Below are 19,172 nucleotides of genomic sequence, written 5' to 3'. Positions count from 1 at the left end.
TAGCCAAAATCATATTATCAAGAAATCACTAACTTTGTGATAATCAATCAGAATTAATAGAAGAAGTGGGTACTTACCTTAACTTCCAAGTAAACAAAACTATATGCATCAAACCCCTACAATATAACAAAACCAATCAAACCAAAAAACAAATGCTGAGGGACAAGGAATTACATAAACAGTTCCAATGCCACCCTCCCCCAAAAAAATCAATGTACTACTATTATTTCAAAAAACATGGAACTTATACAAATCAGACTGCCAATGAAGTCATTGCCCTAGGAAGGTTCCAAATATCACACAAGTAATAACATCGTTATTTGCTAATAAATTATTCTTTGTAAATTACTCTACCCTAAAAATGCTGATAAAGCAATTCAAATATCGACTGCCTCAACTTGCTTTACATGTCAACGTAAGCAAAGATGATGCAACAACCATTTGTGACAGATTCTATACAAAATGAATCATATTCTGTTATACTTCACAAATTCCCACATTAACAGCCAGTAAAGGCTTCTACGAAAACCTACATGTATTTCAGGGTTTCAAATCGCGGTCACGGTCGCGTTTTCGGTCATTTTGGGTTTACCGTGATTGTGGCCGTCGCAAGCGCTATTGCGGGTGTAGCGGGTAACTCGGACGGCGGCGAAACTGCTATTTCGTAGGCACTATCACGTTTTCAGACCGTGATTTGAAACCCTGGTGTATTAACATGGGAAATGAGGCCCGTGCATAAAAAAATTATTGAACACTGTTAATTTGATATTACTTTATGCCTGCATAGCTGGGATTCATTGAAGTACCTTTTTCTAAGCACTACTAGCACACAGTTGAAAAGCAAAATATGTGTAATTAACTAGAATAAAGAAATAAACAAAAAGGAGAGAGAGAACATAAAATTATAGGAACATGATAACATCCCCACAATGCCTAGAACTAACTACAAAAACATATAATATACACATAAATATATAATTAACCCATACGGTTCAAGCATCCAATAGCTGCGTCTCTGAAAGTTTTCATTCTCTTCTCCATGGGCATAGTAGCAGTGCAACATATCAACGCTCCCAACCTAAAATAGATTTAAAGAAGTTATTCTTAGGCAAAATTTCCAATCGGTGAGTAATCATTAAATAAAGACGTCTTGAATTGGTAAAATCATATAACAAGAACAAACTTCATCTTCCTACGGCTGCATTACTTACCTTCAGCCTCTCATGAGCTTCCTTCACAGTCTTTCCATCTTTTTCTTCCTCCAATTATGTCCATCCTTCCTAAAGTATCTTAACACCTTTCGATCAAAAAGAAAGAGTGAACCACCTGCAGAGTTTAAATTCATGTCAATCTATTTGGTATTTTAACCCAAAATCAATCATAATATCATAAAAACTTCTATAAAAATCACAATGATAACATCCATGTTGCATGTTTGCTTAAAGCATTTTTGTTCAGCTTTAATGATCAAACAAAACAAGTTTTTAGGAATATTAAGTACAAGAAAGTACAAATTAAAAAAGAAAAAGGTAAGGAACACTTAAAGCTGACAACAGATCACATTAATATGCTTATGAAATGATTATTCATGTATGCTTCTATCAATAACTAAGTATAATAATACAATTATGTTATCACAATAAACATAAATTGACATGAAATTTTATCCCAACCATGAAATGCTTTTCAATGTTCATACTTGGAGGTCTGGTAGGAGCCTCTGAATTTGGAACTTCTGATAATTACGAAGAATTTCACAAATTTCAGCAGGTCTCAACCATCTACGCTGGGCTTCTAGTAATATCTGTTCAATATCTACAAATCAGGAAAACAAAAAATATAATTATTAAAAGATATATTGCCATGAGAAAACATATGACATGAAGAAATAAAAACTTCATTCACATTAGAAGTTCACAATTGTCCAAGAGACAGAGAGACTTTAGCAAAAAGCTTCATTCATAATATCATTAAATAACACTCCTATAATCCAATCTCAAAACTTAAGAAGACTGATAATTAATGATATTACAACTCAAATCATGGAAAAATTTATTTGTAATACAAAAACATAAATTACACTGTTAAGTTTTGGATGAAGTATTCGCAGTGCCTTAAAGAGAGATAAAACTGCAAAATTGTCCATAATGCAAAAGCTTCTGTCTGCACAGCCTAGGACGCAAGCATAACTTCTTGAGTTTATAGCAGATAATCAAAGCACGAAATGCACTACCATAGCACATACTGTCATTCACTAAGCCTATCTGATAGAGCTTTTAAGAATTTTCGCTTCAAAGCTTTCTAAAGTTATACAAAGTCTTACTTCAGAAGCGAATTTATTGATATTAAAACAAATTAAACTCTTCAATGCAAGCAGAAGAAAACGCAAAATCGATAAAAATTCTATCATTGAACAGTGAAACCATAAATCCTCATCATCCGATTTCCAGATAATAAGTTCCTCAATGCTAACAATTTATCCATTCCTCCTACCCATCCTCAGTTATTGAATTTTGCTAAATCCCTAAACTTAACTCCATTTTCCTCAATAATTGAACTAAGTTATATCTCTAGACTTAACTCCAATTTCCTCAAGTAAAAGCTCGGTAAAATATACACTAAAACAAACACAACTCAACCAGTGATAAACTTTAAAATCAACGAAACTAGGCGCAAACTTGAGATAAAAAACGCGTTGAAATAGTAGGCAAATCTGAAGAAATATAATATAAATAATTAAAAAAAAGTAGGTGAAAGAGACCGGCAGAAGACTAACCCAATTGGGGAGCCAAACTGTACGAGGCTCGATCTGCCATGAGCCGAACAGTAGAAGATCGAGCGATTTGAATTTTTTTATTTTTTAGTTGATTTGTTTGATTGTTGAGATATGCAAAGGATGGAGACGAAAGCAGAGGAGGTCTTTTCTTTGACTGTGTTACTGTCTATTTTTGTTTTCAAGTAACATGCGGAGCTGAAGTGAGACTTTATGAAATCAAACAATGTGAAAACGATTTGGAGTTGCTTTTTTCTTTTTACTTTTGGGTTTTGCTTACTGAAAAGTGGAAAGGCAGAGGAAAGTTCATGGCGTAGAGTGGAAGTAACTTAATAAGAGGCGACGTCTCGCGTCGTGGGGATGATTTTCATTAAATTATGTTTAATTATGTTTAGGCCTGTGAAATGAACGTTCAGTGAATCGTTCGTGAATCGTGCTCGTTCGTCGTTTAATTAAATAAACGAACATGAACATAGGTCTCGTTCGTACATTTACGTTCGTGAACGTTCAGTTATGTTCGTTCAGTTATGTTCATTTATGTTTGTTCGGTTATGTTCGTTTATGTTCATTCATTTATGTTTAAGCCAATCTTCTTAAATTAATTTTGGTGACTAATTTGTAAGTATCTTAAAATATTAATTAATCTGATATTATGATGATCAACTCCATAATTAACCCAATTTTATTTGGAAAACCCAACAATATTAACATGGTTTAGTTCTTTTTGAACGATCCATAAGCTGCATACCTAACACCGTCAACATCCACTACGCCGGAACCCTATTTGACTGCGCCACCAACTGGTTATCCAATGAGCAAAGAGGAGTCCCAGAAACCGGTTACTTTCGAAACCAAGTCCAAAGGTGATGGATTCCGGAAGGGATGTTAAGTATTAATCACCGTTTCTTCTACTCAAATAATATTATTTTCTTTCATATATAATGGAGTATTCGAATTTACAAGCAAATAGTGATCATCCAGCAACTCAAGTCAGCTTACTTTGAACTTAAGAATCCAATAATCGAGCTCTTTTTTTTTTGAGTTCGAGCCTTTTCGAGTTCGAGTCGAGTTTCAATATTATATTTCGAGTTCGAGTCGAGCTTGATAATTTTAAGCTCGCGAGTTTTCGAGTCTAGTCAAGCTGACTTTGAAAGTTTTCGAGTTCGAGTCGAGCTCAGCAATACTCGAGCTCGACTCGACTCGTTTACACCCCTAGGTAGGGTCTCCAATGTTTATGTTCGTGTTCATTTATGTTCGTGTTGTTTGTGTTCGTTTATTTATTAAATGAACGAACATGAACATTTATATTCCTTAATAAACGAACATGAACAAAAAACATTTGTTCGTTTATATTCGTGTTCGTTTATGTTCGTTTATTTATTAAATGAATAAACATGAACATACCTCCGCTCGTGTGCGTTCGGTTCGTTTACAGGCCTAATTATGTTGTACAATAAAACTTAGTGTAAACTATTGGTCATTAAATTTAAAATTTATCGATTTAGCCGTTATTATAAAATTTTAAATTTTAAAAATAATTTCAAATAAATTAATTGAAATATATGTTGAACAAGTATATCTAAATTCATAAGATAATAATTTTAGTTCATGTTCGTAGGATCGTGATTATCGAGTTTTTTTTAATAAAATAAAAGTTGTGGAATAGACATATTTAATTGGTTGGTCAAGTTGTTTATTATTATTTTCTTATATTTTTTTCATGTCACATATTCTAATCTTACTACGAACACTCTTCATTTTTTCTTCTTTATAGAATTCCCTCTTTTCCTTCTCTAGTAGAATTAAGATTTGATTTAGAATCTATCAAAAAAAATGTGTGGATAATCTATATCGAATTTTACAAATGTCTATTATAAGGACGATCCTTTAACATAATTTGCTACATTTATAATCATCGAATCTAATATTTCATATCATTAGATTAATTAATATGTTTTTTTATCTCATATATTGCATAATATTATATTTGAAAAATATCGATGATCACAGAGTAATATATATCTTAAATTTTTTTAATGATAAAATGTATATATTTTATAAACATAATCATTCGAATTCAAGATTTTTAAAGAAAATAGCATTTCCTTTTATCACTAAAATCACTTGACGAATTTATTATATAATCATTAATACTTAGCCACCTAATTATTTGAAATTAAGAACTATGATGTATTCTTTAAAATAAGACTAGTTTTTATATTTCATACTTATGCTACAAGTCATACGATTATGAATAAATATTCAAATCTTTCTTTTATTTTCTTTAATGAATACAATTTTATATTATAATTACAGTTTTTGTTTTGTTAAAATAAATATTAAATTCATTTCGTTCTAGTTAGATTCTTTTAAGTTCGTTCAGAAAAAATTATTATTCTATTCAATGGTAATATGACATGTGATAATCATTATTTTTATTATTTTACGCTAAAATTAAAAATATATATTTTAATTAAGAGTAAACTAATTTCATTTAAGTTTTGTATATTTGGTTACATTTGTTTTTATTTAATTAAGAAGTAGTCACTGAAGGTTAATTACCGTTAAACCTTTAACGGATTGTTGATGTGGTATAGTGAATACATAAAATTAAAAATGATAAACTACACAAATGATCACTAATGTTTGAGTAAATTTCAAAAGTAACAAATTGGTCACTATAACATTACATAAGTACTTGAATAATGATTTTATATCTAATATGCTCTAAAAGTTTTTTAATTTCTATTTTTGTTCCAAACACCTTGCCACATCCGCTATATTTACGTGAACCACTCTTCATGCAACACTAACTCAAGACGGTTTGTTGGTCGCACTATGACACCGTTGCCTTGTTCGAGGACTACCATTACCCTTAAAGAGCATGAAAAAGTATGTTCTGTGAACCAAAGAAACATTGCAAGTTTTATTTCTTTTTCCTCAATATTTAGACCAAGTTTTTTTCATGCAGATCCCAACTCAGAATCTTTTATACGCTAGACAATATCATTTCGTAGAGGAATCGACGTTAACAGTTTGCCTTCCACAGTCGATTGTGAAGAAGAAACTGGGGTTTCGTCTCCCAACAGCACGACATCGTTGAATGGGAAAATGAGCGAAAGGGGAGACATTAATGGAGATGAGCTTGATATGAAAAGCTTGTTCTCGTGGCATCAATGAAGAAGATGGTGACACTTCAAGGGAAAAGCTTAAACTTTCTAAAGATCAATCTGATAATCTCGAAGAAAGCTTCAAAGAACACAACACTCTTAACCCAGTAAGTAATTTCAACAAAAAAGTTTACGATATCAAGTATTGTAAGATAAATATTTTCTTATTAACCAAACATAAAATATTTGCAGAAATAAAAGAGGGAGTTAGCTAAGCAACTGGGATTGCAACCCACGCAAGTAGAAGTGTGATTCCAAATCAAAAGGGCAAGGTAAGAGATTCCGAAATTCCCAATATTCTCTTGGATTGGGAGTGCTTCCATAAAGACTTCTGCATATGTAGATATTAGTACTAGAATTCATACTTTTGTTGCAGGATTGAAGAAGCAACTCACTGATGGTCAAGTGAGAGTTGCCTACCATTTTCCCTCCCATGTCTGGAAAAGCTTTAAAAGTTGTACTTGATCAATGTGTTATTTTATTTCTTTGAAAATGTTTGGTACTCTCGTCATAGGTTCAGAGCATGGAACTAGAAAAGGATGACTATGGAAGGAGTATGAAAAATGTAGGATTGGAAAAAATTAGAAATTGGAAAGTTTTGGGATAAATTATATATAAAATCATTGGTCAATGACCTATTTGATGTTTTAGTGACCATTTTGTTACTTTTGAAATTTTAATGGGAAAACAAAACTTACTCAAGCATTAATGATCGTTTGTGTAGTTTACCCTTTTTAATTTATATATTCACTATGTCATGTCACCAATCCGTTAAAGGCCTAATGGTAGTTAACTCTATGTGAACACATATTAATTAAATAAAAGAATGATCAAATATTATATTTTTTAAATTTAATGTAGAAAAGTGTACAAAACTTAAATAAAATTGATCAATCATGTAGTTTAACCTTTAATTAAAAAGGTTTTTTTCGTCCTCATTCACCTTAGTTGCATCTACTCCGATCAATCATCTTGTATAGCAAAGAAAATCACCAAATGTGTAATCTCCTCTTCAATCAAACCCAAAAACAATAATTTTTTTTACAAAGACCAGAGAATAAAGAAGAAAAAACCAGCCCCTACCATAGACTCCTAAACATGAAGGTCCCTGTTTGCACAAAGAGTGCGATTCACATTTCCCACCTTACTTGTATCCTTACCCTTCAAACTAAGGCTAACAGGCTGCTTTACCAACATGATAATATCTTGATAAATTAACTTATATCCTCACCCTTCAAACTAAGGCTAACAGGCTTACTTATATCCCTGTTTACAAATGACACAAGTTTAATTCCTAATCTCCTCTTCCTTTGTTGTTTAGAATTTTGTAAAATTAACTTTAAAATCGTTAATCATCAATTTAGTTTTAAAATCATTAATCTTGATAAATTATTTTTTAAAAACAAAATATTATTGTCAGCATACTAACTTCTATATTTCTCTTTCTTCATCTTTTATTTCAAATTTCTAAAATTGTAGACACCCAATTTAAAATAGTTATGTATTTTAAATATATATTTGATGTTAAATTTGAACTAAAAATTTATGTCTAAATCGATAGAATATCTTGATTGATACAATTTTGAGCACTAAAATAAACTTAATTTTAGTCCATAACTCAAGGACTGATGATGAAGTTGACCCAAACTCATCCAAACATTGCGGTTCGAGGCTCGAGTTTTAAAAGCTGAGTCGAACTTCTCGAGATTTCGGGTAGCGCTACATTAACAAGCTAGGTGAGTCGGCAAGGCCGGACGGACCCCATTTTTTTCTTCTTCTTCCCCTCTCGGCATCACCACACTTGCCCTCTTCTTTCTCCCGAGGAAAATAATCGATATTTGAAAAAACCGTTGGAGGTGAGAAATATTTGCAAGGATGGAAGAAACCCTTCGCGCTCTCATCTCAAGCGTCAATTCTTCGAACGAACTCCGACAAGCCTCCCGCGTAATTATTTTCTTTTTTTTCTTTAATTTTTCAATAAATTTACGCAGTTATTGTATTTCGGCTCGTAATTTCCTCTGTTATGTTCGATCTCCGTTTCTCTTTTTTTCTTTTGAAAGCCTTATGTTGTCAATATCTTTTAGGGTTGTTTATTTGTGTATTAATTTTTCAAGAGTTTAAATGAAGTTTTCCCCCCTTTCGAGTGTATTCAAGTCTTTGATATCTTCGATTGAGTTTATTTTCTATAAGGAAATTAGGGTGAATTATGTCTATTTTTTTTCTTTTTTTCTAGGGATAATTATATTAGCCTGGTTTGAATCCATGACTAGATGTCATCTAAGCTTTGAAATCTAAGAAAGTCATTTCTCATTATATCAGTGGATTAATTGACAATTTGAATTTTAGAATTAAATCAGTTGTTTATTTATAGGCAAAAGAGGGTAGGTTTCCCCAAGGGAAAGAAGGTAAAGCCTGGAGAAGAAGTACCGAACAGAGTTGATACTGAAGACGGTTCGGGTGACTTGAAGGATCCTCATCTTGCTGCTAAGGAGCGTTCCAACGCCGTAGTCAAATTACTACAGAGCTATTCGCTGAAGATGGACGAGGAATGCTTAATGATGTCTCGGCTGCTGAAGTTTCATACGAGGTAAGTTTATTGTGCTCTTAGTCTGTCCAATTTTGGATTCTATATTGGACTTGACAGTATGAACATGCCATACGGTGTTATTATACAGTGTTTTCAGAATTAATGCCAATTTATCTAGTTGTTCAAAGGGTAGAAGATAATTCATAATCTTTGTACTCTTATAAGGTTATTGTGGTCCTACCAGTTATGTACTTCGGCTTTCTCTATGTTTAGTCTCCGACTCTAATAATTGTAATGGCAATTTCCTTCTTATTTCTAATTAAAAAAGCATCTTTGTCTTTGATTTGCTGTAATTTAGGTGTTGGCTCTTACAATATTAGTGCCATCTGAGCTATCACACACCTGGATATAACTTCGTTATTGAGAGTTTATAATTTTAGAATGTTTCTTTCCTGAATTAGCAGCATTTTGCAGCTAAGATGACTGCTAGAGTCCTAAATTATTGGTTCAAGAGAAAAGATTAGCCAATGGTGAGACATTTCTTTTTGCAGGATAATGAGAACTTTATTGATGGAGTTCAAATAGAACCCTTCAATCTTAACAGGAAAGAGAAGAAGGTACTTTGATGCGGAAGGAAACTTTGTTGAATATGTTGCTGACAAGGAAATCAAGGTAAGGCGTGTGTTGACCTGAAGCTGCTATAATTACCAGAACTTCTATTGACTACCATATGGGTTTACTTTACTGTAGGATGCCTGGCTTGATAGTGTTGAAGCTGAAATAAAATATACAGGAAAAGTGTCTGTAATAGCAAATGGTGAAGATGATGAAGTTGCGGCACAGGATCTTTCCTCCCAAGACATTGGGAAAATAAAGAGACGGATTGCTGATGTGCTTGAACCTGGAGAAACGGTAATGTACCTAATTTTTCTGAGACAAAATGTTATTCTTCCAAAGAACAATTATGTTACATATGTGTTTCAGAATTTCCATTTTTTCCATACAGAAGAGGCTACAGCTAAGATAGGAGAGGGCTTGTAGATGCTGGGATTTAATTCTCAAACCTGCTAATGTCACATTTTAAGAATTGCATGTACCAACTGGACTAAACCTTGGCTTCCATTTTACTTTAATTTTTCATGATATCAGTACCCTATGTATAAAGTGAATAGTGGATACTGTACCTGATGCTTATATTAGACTATGATTTTATGTTGGCACTTATTGAAATTATTTTTGTGGTAATGCTTATTTTAGATGTTCATGTTCATTCTATTGAGGGAGGGTCTTCACTTTTGAGGCTAATCTAGTTCATAACCTGCTCACATTAGGGCATAAATTATACTAAGGCCGTCAAGTATTGTGGACAATTTCTTCTAGATATTTTCCCTTTTTTGGTAGTATCATGGTTGCTTTTGAAAGGAATAGAGAGTATTTTTTTAATAAGAACTTTTCCCGTTTACAGTTCTAAGCACTATCCCATATGTACCAGATATTAGACATGTTTTACCCATTCATTAATTAAATATGTTACAAGGGGACACTTTAAAGCTAATTTTATTTTCTCTTGACAGGTTTTACAAGCTCTGAGAAGGTTGAAAGGAACTTCAAATAACAGAAAGGAGAAAATGTCAGCTGAGACAAAGCGTGTATTTGACCAGCTAACTGAGGATGCCATTAAGTTAATGGAGAACGGTGATTTCAGTTAAGTCTGTACTTCCTTGTGCTTCTAGTTAACTAGGATTGAGAAGTTACCTTGAATATTCTTAGCTTTGGTGCTGCTATCTCTCAAACCCAAAAGAAAAGGTGACACTTAATGTTTTTAAAGATGCTTGAAAACTTTTTGAGATAAAGTTGAACTAAACTCCGGACCTTAAATGTGCGCTACCTTTTTAGACACCTGTGCTTGCAAATGGATATGAACTTATCCTGGAAGAGGATTAGTAAGATTTATACTTGTTTAAGCTTGAGTCTTAGCTTGAGATATATGGCTCATAGCTCTTTATCTCTGAAAAGTGAATCCGGTTTTGTTTAACTTCCCCTCTTCTTTGTTTGTAACTTTAAAAGCCAGTGTGGACATAACTTTAGGCATATATTTATCTTTGGCCATAGTTTGTGCTTATTGGTGTATTTATTGTTATGCAGATGTATACCATGAGAAGCAAGAAGTTTTCCAGCGTGAGGCAGGTTGGCGCAATGTTTCCGTATTTCTTTTAATATGTTATTTTTATTTATTATATATATTGATGATTTCTGCAGAAATTTTTGTCACACATAAGTGTTGCACGTAATTTTCTAAGGGCAGGTGTATATTTGAATAGCTTTATTAACTATGCTCTTGATATCTATGTTGCCAGAGGGATATGAGAAGTTAGCTCTGACCAGGGACAAAAGCTTATCTGCTGATGCAGGGCTGGACAATTCTCATCCCAACTTCGGAAGTGATGTACTCACAGATGCAATTATCCAGGAGTAACTTCCTCCGTACTTTCTGACTTGGCTGTGGGTACTTCAAATTCAAATATAATCGCTGCAGAAGCTTCAAGCAATGCTGCCGACAGTTATGATATGTTTGCAGACGATGACAATGATGAAAATATTAAACCGTCATCTGAGCCTAATTCCACCGCTGATATTCAATCATCATCAGAAGCTGTCAACACTTTTCTGGGAGTATGTATTTCAGCTGTCATTTTTTTGAATATGGAACATTTTGATTATAAAGTGTAAATGTTGCTTGATCTGCTTGTCTAATTTAGCATTTGCATCTTTTGCAGCTGGAGATGCGTAATGATTATGTCTATGATGAGTCTTCGGGGTAACCCTTCTTTGATCATTTTTTTCTTCCATATGCTATAGTTTCAAATGAGACTTGGATTTATATGTTTCTACTATAGTTCCTTTCTAGAATTTTGTTGTGATTTACGAAATTCCATATGCTAGAGTTTCAAATTGGACTTGGATTTATATGTTACTTTACTGGAGTTCCTTTCTAGAATTTTGTTGTGATTTATGAAGCAGTTATAGATATTTGAAGGAAGAATGGCTTATAAATAAATATGTATCTTGGTGTTGGGTATTTGATCTTATCTGGTAATTTTGTGTTCAGGTACTACTACAGTAGTACTTTGGGATCATTATGATCCATCTACAGGACTATTTGCTCAGCAGTATCAGGGCAATGGTAATGTTTCATTTTTGCTAACTGTGCTTAGCATATTCATTTATACCGGTTTAACTGTAAGTTTGAAAAAGTGAGCAATTGGAACACTTGTCGATGCAAACGAGTTTCTTAATTAGGCCAAAGAAACCTTGTGATTCCTTGATCATGTGCATAATGTGATATTATGCATGAACATATCGTTTCCTTCTGGTTGGAACTATGCTCAAAGAAGATTAAATGGTAGATTTACTTGATTGCATAAGGAAATAGCAGAATGTGAACAGGTTATTTTTAAAATTATGGGTTTTGGTTTAGATTATACACTACTTTTAATTAGTTTGAAAGTAAATGTATAAGATAATCTATTATCATTAATTAGTCGTAAGTAAACATAATAACCGAATCCATTAGACTATGGATGCTTTTCAATTACCCTTTTTTAGCATTTTGATTTCTCTTGTTTGGAAAAAAATAGAAGAGTGAAAAGTTTTTAGGAATTGCATATTTGACCATCATAAGCTGGTCTTCGATTTGCCTGATTACATTTTGCATTGCTGCTTTAGATCCTCATCATTCTTATCTCTTCTGCTGATATAGGTATTCCTTTAATGAAGCAACTGGAACATATGATGAAGTCAAGGAGGTCACCTCCGCATAAATCGATAGAGTTGCCGCTTCAGTGTAGGATGTTGTACAGGCTACAAAGTCAGAGGTTTAAGATTCTCATGGTCCTCATCTCTTACTGGTTTGAGATCTAACCTTTTACGGTTTGTAGCTATAATGATCAAACTCTAAACTTTAGCCTAGTTGGTGTATTAAGTCATTCTTACGTTTCTTTTGTACTGTTTATTTTACAAGTAAAGATATCTGTGGAGTTCCTTTGAAATAGCTTTGAGCTGTTCAGATTAAGGGGAATTTACCTTATCCTTTTTCTTGTATGATTTTGAAGTTATATTCAGAATGAAGTTTTGCAATTGCAGATGCTTACAAGGTGTAGAATATTTTAGCTTGGTGATAAATGTAAGTGAATTTCCTTTTTGGTTGCTCCAAAGTTTCAAAAGTGAATTTCCTTCTTTAGTGGATTAAAATTATAAATTAAACAAACTAGTACTTGAAGAGAAAGATGCATACATTGGTAGGGCGTGGTGGATCAGTACCACCAAGTGCTTCAAGGAGTTTAATTATTTAAAATACGTTTTAATAATAAAAATCAATTTGTAACTATTACAAAAAGAATTATTTATTTAACTATTAAATAAAACAGTATTCTTCCATGAAAAAACATAGCATTCGTAAATCTATATAAAGTTTTCACATAATTAATTAGTATGATAATAATGTGTAAAATTGTTTTAACTTCATGTAGAAATGTAAATTTTATAACATAATAATTTAACAATTACTTTTTGAAAAATACTAGAATGCTTTTTCTGATTCATATGACATAGGTGACCTGAAAACCTTAATTAAAATATTTTTAAGATCAATTTAAAATAAGGATCCTTTATAACGATATAAAGTAAAAGTAATTTTTATATCATGTAATATATACTTTTTGAAACAGAAGGAATTATATAGCACACCATAAATATATCAATAAGAATTACATAAAAAAATACATGGAGGATAATCATACGCATCGGTCTATAAGAAGATAAGGCGTAACAGGCAAGGCCATGGGCAGCGGATCGTTGGATCGTTGGATGCAGTAGACACGAATGTGAAGATACTTATGGAGTAACCCACGCGTTCCAGCAAGATGGAACCCAAGCACAAAGACATCAAGAGACCAATTGTCGAACCACATCTGCTACATCGCTTTCAATAAGAATCTGTGGGTAATCCAATTCGATCGTTAAATCAATACAATGAGTTATAGTAGCCGCCTCGACAATACCAGCATCGCAAGGCTTGGAAATTGAAATAGCGAAGTAAGCCACCACCAAGTACGAATCCATGGCTATCTCGAGCGACGAGGCCAATAGCGGTATTCTATATAGCAACTTCAGTAACGCCTAGAAGACTGTTGAGTCGCGTCCGTTTTAGAGAAGGAGTGTGAAGCTGAAGTAGATGTTGTACTTCAAGTCTTTTGCCCGAATGTTGCTTCATACATGTCCCGAACCTGCTGAAATTCTGACCTCGAAGTGTATAAGAATAAAAGACTGTCATCCGCATAAAATAAATATAATAAGGAGTCTGATACGACTAGCACAAAGACCCCTGATGCATTGAGCCTGCTGCAACCCGATCATATCGCGAAGGACCCCTGATGCGTTAAGCCTGCTACAACCCTAATATCGTGAAGGAAGGACTATTCAAATCTACAAAACTATCAAGAATATTTCCTCTTTAAAGTTTTACAATGAATACTTTGTCCAAATTGATCAAACGAATGTAAATACTATTTTGTTCGACAAAAGAAATAGTCGCTATTTTTGTCGCTATACACAATCACTATTATATCATGACAAAAATAGTGATTATGAGCAATTTTTTCACAAATTGGTGATTATTTTGATCAAACGAATGCAAATATTATTTTGTTCAAAAAATAGTGATTATAAGAATTTGCTCCAGTTCAATGGAGTGTTCGACGACAAAGAGCGACGACAACACAACATTAGTTACGGTCGACGTAGGTAAAGGGGTTTGGACTTAGAGCTTCTGGAATTTTAAGGGTTATTTTGAAATTAAGAAAAATGTTTTTTTGTTTTAATAAATTTTAATTTTAAGTTTTTATTTTAAAATAAAATTTTATAAGTCTGACCGTGTCACTTAACAATCACTAAAGTTCATGTACCTAAAAGTGTCACTTGGAAACTTTAATCACATATTTTTAATGAAAAATTATTTAGATATCTAAAGTTAATTTAGGGTATAGTCTGAATATTTTTTTCATTAATCCTTATTAATAGTGTCGTGCAAAATTTTTGTCACAAAAAATTTAATATTTGTGACAAAAATTACTCATAGTATTTTGTCATTGATATAATAGTGACAAAGTCAGTAATAAAAATTTTGTCACTAAAATATTTAATGATAAAATTTAATATATTTAATGACCATTCTTAGTGTCACTAAAAATACATTTTCTTATAGTGATAGAATATGAATAGAATCAAAAGTGATCTTTAGTCATTAATTTCAATCTTCAGCGAATCATAATTATCTCATAAAATCAATTAAACTTATTAAGGCAATAAATAATATTCTATCATGATATAATTTGCGTTAAAAAATTTCATGTAAAAGTAAAAATTTTAAAAAAATCCTAAGTCAGTAAAAATTAATATGAATTTTCAGTTCTAAAAAATTCTTCTAAAAATTATATTTCAAAAGTTAGAAAAAATTACTATCACTCCAATTAAAAATAATAATTTTTAAATTAAATTAAAAAAACTATGTATTTATTCACTCAATTATTTTTATAATTTTGTTTTGTTCATCAAATTATTTTTTAAATCATCATTAAACTTATGGTTTTTTTCGATTTGATCAACACCAATAAAAACATAACAGAACTATTGACCAAGAACATAATTAGAAAATTTATTTTAGTGGTGTCAAATTTAAAAGTTATATTGAGAATTTTTTAAGTAAATGAAAATGATTAATGGGGTGTCATATGACACCTCTTATTGTATTCTGGCTTCGCCAGTGCTATTAACGTGACTTTTTATTAAAAAAAATCAATAAGATGCTAATGTTTTTATATATGTTAATTTTATTTTTTTTAAATTTCTATACTAAATTTAGAAAAAATAATACATTTTTCAAAAAAATTTGAGGAGTCATATGACACCTCTCATTGTATGTTGGCTTCGTTAGTGCTATTAACATGATTTTTCTTTTTTAAATATTCAATTAAGATATGACATTATCTTATGAAAATACATTAGTGTTGATATTAATTTTTTAATGATAAATGATTAAAACGAAACAAAAATATACATTTAATGATGATTTAAAAAAATAATTTAAGAAACAAAATAAGATTATAAGAATAATCGAGTGAATAAATACATAGTTTACTAGATAAAAAATCAAATAATGGTTACTCAATTGGGAGTGAGAAGCACGACAGTGGATAGGCTCCACATTCTGGGAAGAACGTGTAATTCACGCATACGGGTAAGAGCGTAGGATAAATAATTTATCGTCTACTTAAGTAGTAGTGAGAAAGGTGCTCAAGTGGGAAAAGAAGCATATGCCATGTATTTTTAGTTTTACTAATCATAAAAAGTATTACGTGAAATTTACGTTTTAATATAATATTTTTTAAATGTAATTTTAATAGTTGATTAAAATAAATACAAATTGAAACTTTTATCTTCTTTAAAATTTGAAATTATAAGAATAATCACTTCCTCTGCCCTAGTCCTTATTTATTGATAACTTTTATAAATCAGTTTGATTTTCAAAATTATTTATGTATATGGTCATTCAATTATTTATGTAGTTTCATTTTTGATCACTTAACTTTTTCTAAATCATAATTTAACTATGTTTTTGTTTTTTTTTGATAATTCATTGTTAAAAAAATAAATAGAATTGTCGATGTGATATTTTTATTTGTTTGTCAATGATAACGTGATACTATTTTATGATAACACATCAACATTACTATTAGTTTTAATGACGGATGACTAAAACGGAACAAAAAATAAATTTGTGAATGATTTAAAAAAAAATAGTTGAATGAATAAATAAACCACAAAAAGTTGAGTGAATAAAATAAACCACAAAAATAATCGGATGGCTAAATACTTAGTTTATCTAATTATTTATTATACTTGAATATTTATAGTAGTTGAGAGGGGTGCGGGAGAAAAATATAAATAGTGTTTGTTTTGATCTTCTCTATAGGCCCAGCTTTAATGGCGCGAGAGAGTATAAAAGGGAGAGTGTATGTATATATATACATTTCTACGCTTCTTAAAGTAACCATACATCTCCTTCAATCTTGTATGCTTCACCAACTCTTAGAAGAGAAAACCCAAGACCCAAATTTATCTTTGTTCATATCATGAACTCCAATTCGTAATTCATATTCTTCTTCTCTGTTTGTTTTCCATCCCCACTCAAAGAAACCACACCAATCTTTTTTTCCCATTTCCTTTTTTTGATGTTTGCTTTCAAAATCTGAGCAAGATTCACTCTGGGTATTTGTTATTTAAGTGTTTTTCATTTGTGTCTGATGTGAGTGTCTTGTTTCTTGGTGTACTCTTTTTTAATCATGTGTTGCTGATTTTAATGTTGGAAGCAATTTCTGAGACCGTGGAGAGAAAGAAAAGAACAGACGAAATATGGGATGGAGGAGTTTTGAAATGTTGTTGGGTGAGATCCCTCGTGCAACATCACATCATCTGCATCAAAAACGTGATAATATCATGTGAATGGTCATTACATGGCATGTATAGCCTTATATGATGGTACGTCAAGTCATTGTTATAAGCGTACATGTGTTTCCCCTGTAAGCGGTTTCTCTTTACACTCAGACGGTTCTTCCTCGAGTCTGTTTTCTAGCGATGGGCAGCAGTCTTTATCTGACAATGGATCACCTCCATTACAAGACCTTAGGCCGCTGCACTTGCCTAATGCACTGCTCATGGATTCAGCTGTTCGGAACAGGGCCAGTAGTGATAGCTTGATTGGTGAATTGGGTCTTTGTAGAAATCGTAGTAAAATGTATATTAGCAATGATCAAGAGAAGGTTGATTCTGGATTAGAGATTTTCCACTTAATTCCGATGGGGTTCAACTCAATAATTGGATCAATGTCGAGAAGTACGAGCCGGTGATGAAATAAGGAAGGGTTTTCTGGTTTTGTAGGAATTCAGCCACTTCCAAGTGCTCCATTGAATTTCAATGGTGGGATGAATATGGCGTTTCCCAATGATGCTTTGAATTCTGATCAGGGAATGAGTTGTTGGAATGGTGCAATGACATCTGCTTGGCAGAAACAGGAGCATACATGTATTCATCACCACCAGAAAAGAGATTCTGTGTTGAATTTAAGCGCTTCTTGAGTAAGCTTTCGGTGAACGATGCTTTAGTCCATAGACAAGGAAATGGTCTGAGTTGGAATGAAGGTCATGGTTCTTCCAGGTTATTCAAGCAACACTCGCGCAAGTGTTTGCGGGCTGCCACTAGCCCATGGGATGGCTAGAGCACATTCAAATGCTAGAATCCCACTCCAGGCTTTTACTAGTGAGGACGGTTTCATTATTCAAGGAGAGGATTTAAATTATATGGTCATAAGGGACTTGATTGTTCAAGGGAGCAAAACAAGGGTTCTCTGCAGGAGATTGGTGCGAGTAAGCCTCTAGGTGCCACTAGCCCATGGGATGGCTAGAGCACATTCAAATGCTAGAATCCACTCCAGGCTTTTACTAGTGAGGACGGTTTCATTATTCAAGGAGAGATTTAAATTATATGGTCATAAGGGACTGATTGTTCAAGGGAGCAAAACAAGGGTTCTCTGCAGGATTGGTGCGAGTAAGCCTCTAGAAAGGAGGCCACAGCTTGATGGTTGGTCTCGAATGTCAGCAGCTTGTGGAAATGCTAAGAATTCTAAGTTATATCGCCATTCTCTTTGCCACCAAAGTGTAACTCTTTGGCAGAAGCTCGTGGATACATATACTTAATGCAAAAAAATCAACATGGCTGTCGGTTCTTACAGCGGGTATTTGATGAGGGTTCCCAAAGGGATGTGCAAATAATATTTAAGGAGATCATTGATCATGTAGTTGAACTTATGATGAACCCTTTTGGGATTACCTCATGCAGAAGTTATTGGAAGTATGTAATGAAGAGCAGAGAATGCAGATTCTGTTAATGGTTACTGAAGAACCAGGGCAACTTGTCAAAATATCTCTCAACACTCATGGGTATGCCAAACACACACACACACACACAATATATGTGTGTGTATGTATGTATGTATAATGTTTCATATCCATAGGTTCTAACTGTGTTTTCATCTTTCAGCACTCGTGTAGTTCAAAAGTTGATTGAGACTCTCAAAACCAGACAACAAATTTCACTGTTATATCAGCACTTGAGCCTGGGTTTCTATCTCTCATCAGGACCTGAATGGAAATCGTTGTGCAGCGTTGCTTGCAATGTCTTAGTAGTGAAGATAACAAGGTAAGCCTTCCATCTGCTGAATTTCTAAGCATTAATTTATGATATGTATATTTTTGTACAAATTTTGGACCATGATGTCTGTTTTTGGGGTCTAAATGAATACATGTCACAATGGAAAGCATTTCTTTAATCAGTAGTACCTTAAGCCTTAGTTTGACAGAAACAAGGACATTCTTTTGCTTCCTCCTTAGAAGCAATGCATTAAATGGCATGTGCTTCATAACTGCTAGTCATAAGTGGATGTCGGATTCTTCATTAATCATTAATGGTGTCTGAACTCAAAGTCAAAATAATTCGTCCTTGTTGATATCTTGCTATGCTTTCCTTTTTTGACGAAGGGTAGATGTCACAAGTGGGCAGAAAATTAATCCGGCCATATAACAGCTTCTGG

General features: G+C 32.7%; 2 pseudogenes; one reads left to right on the top strand and one right to left on the bottom strand.

Moving 5' to 3' along the window:
• Window positions 1-741: 741 nt before the first annotated feature.
• LOC120134541 lies at window positions 742-7,994 on the bottom strand (annotated as a pseudogene).
• LOC120133837 lies at window positions 5,612-12,519 on the top strand (annotated as a pseudogene).
• The last annotated feature ends 6,653 nt before the right edge of the window (window positions 12,520-19,172 follow it).

The sequence above is a fragment of the Hibiscus syriacus genome, unplaced genomic scaffold (genome assembly GCF_006381635.1).
Source record: "Hibiscus syriacus cultivar Baekdansim isolate YM2019G1 unplaced genomic scaffold, ASM638163v2 tig00110597_pilon, whole genome shotgun sequence".
Classification (NCBI taxonomy): Eukaryota; Viridiplantae; Streptophyta; class Magnoliopsida; order Malvales; family Malvaceae; genus Hibiscus; species Hibiscus syriacus.
Note: the sequence above shows the minus strand (reverse complement) of the source record. Positions and strands in the feature narration are given on the sequence as shown.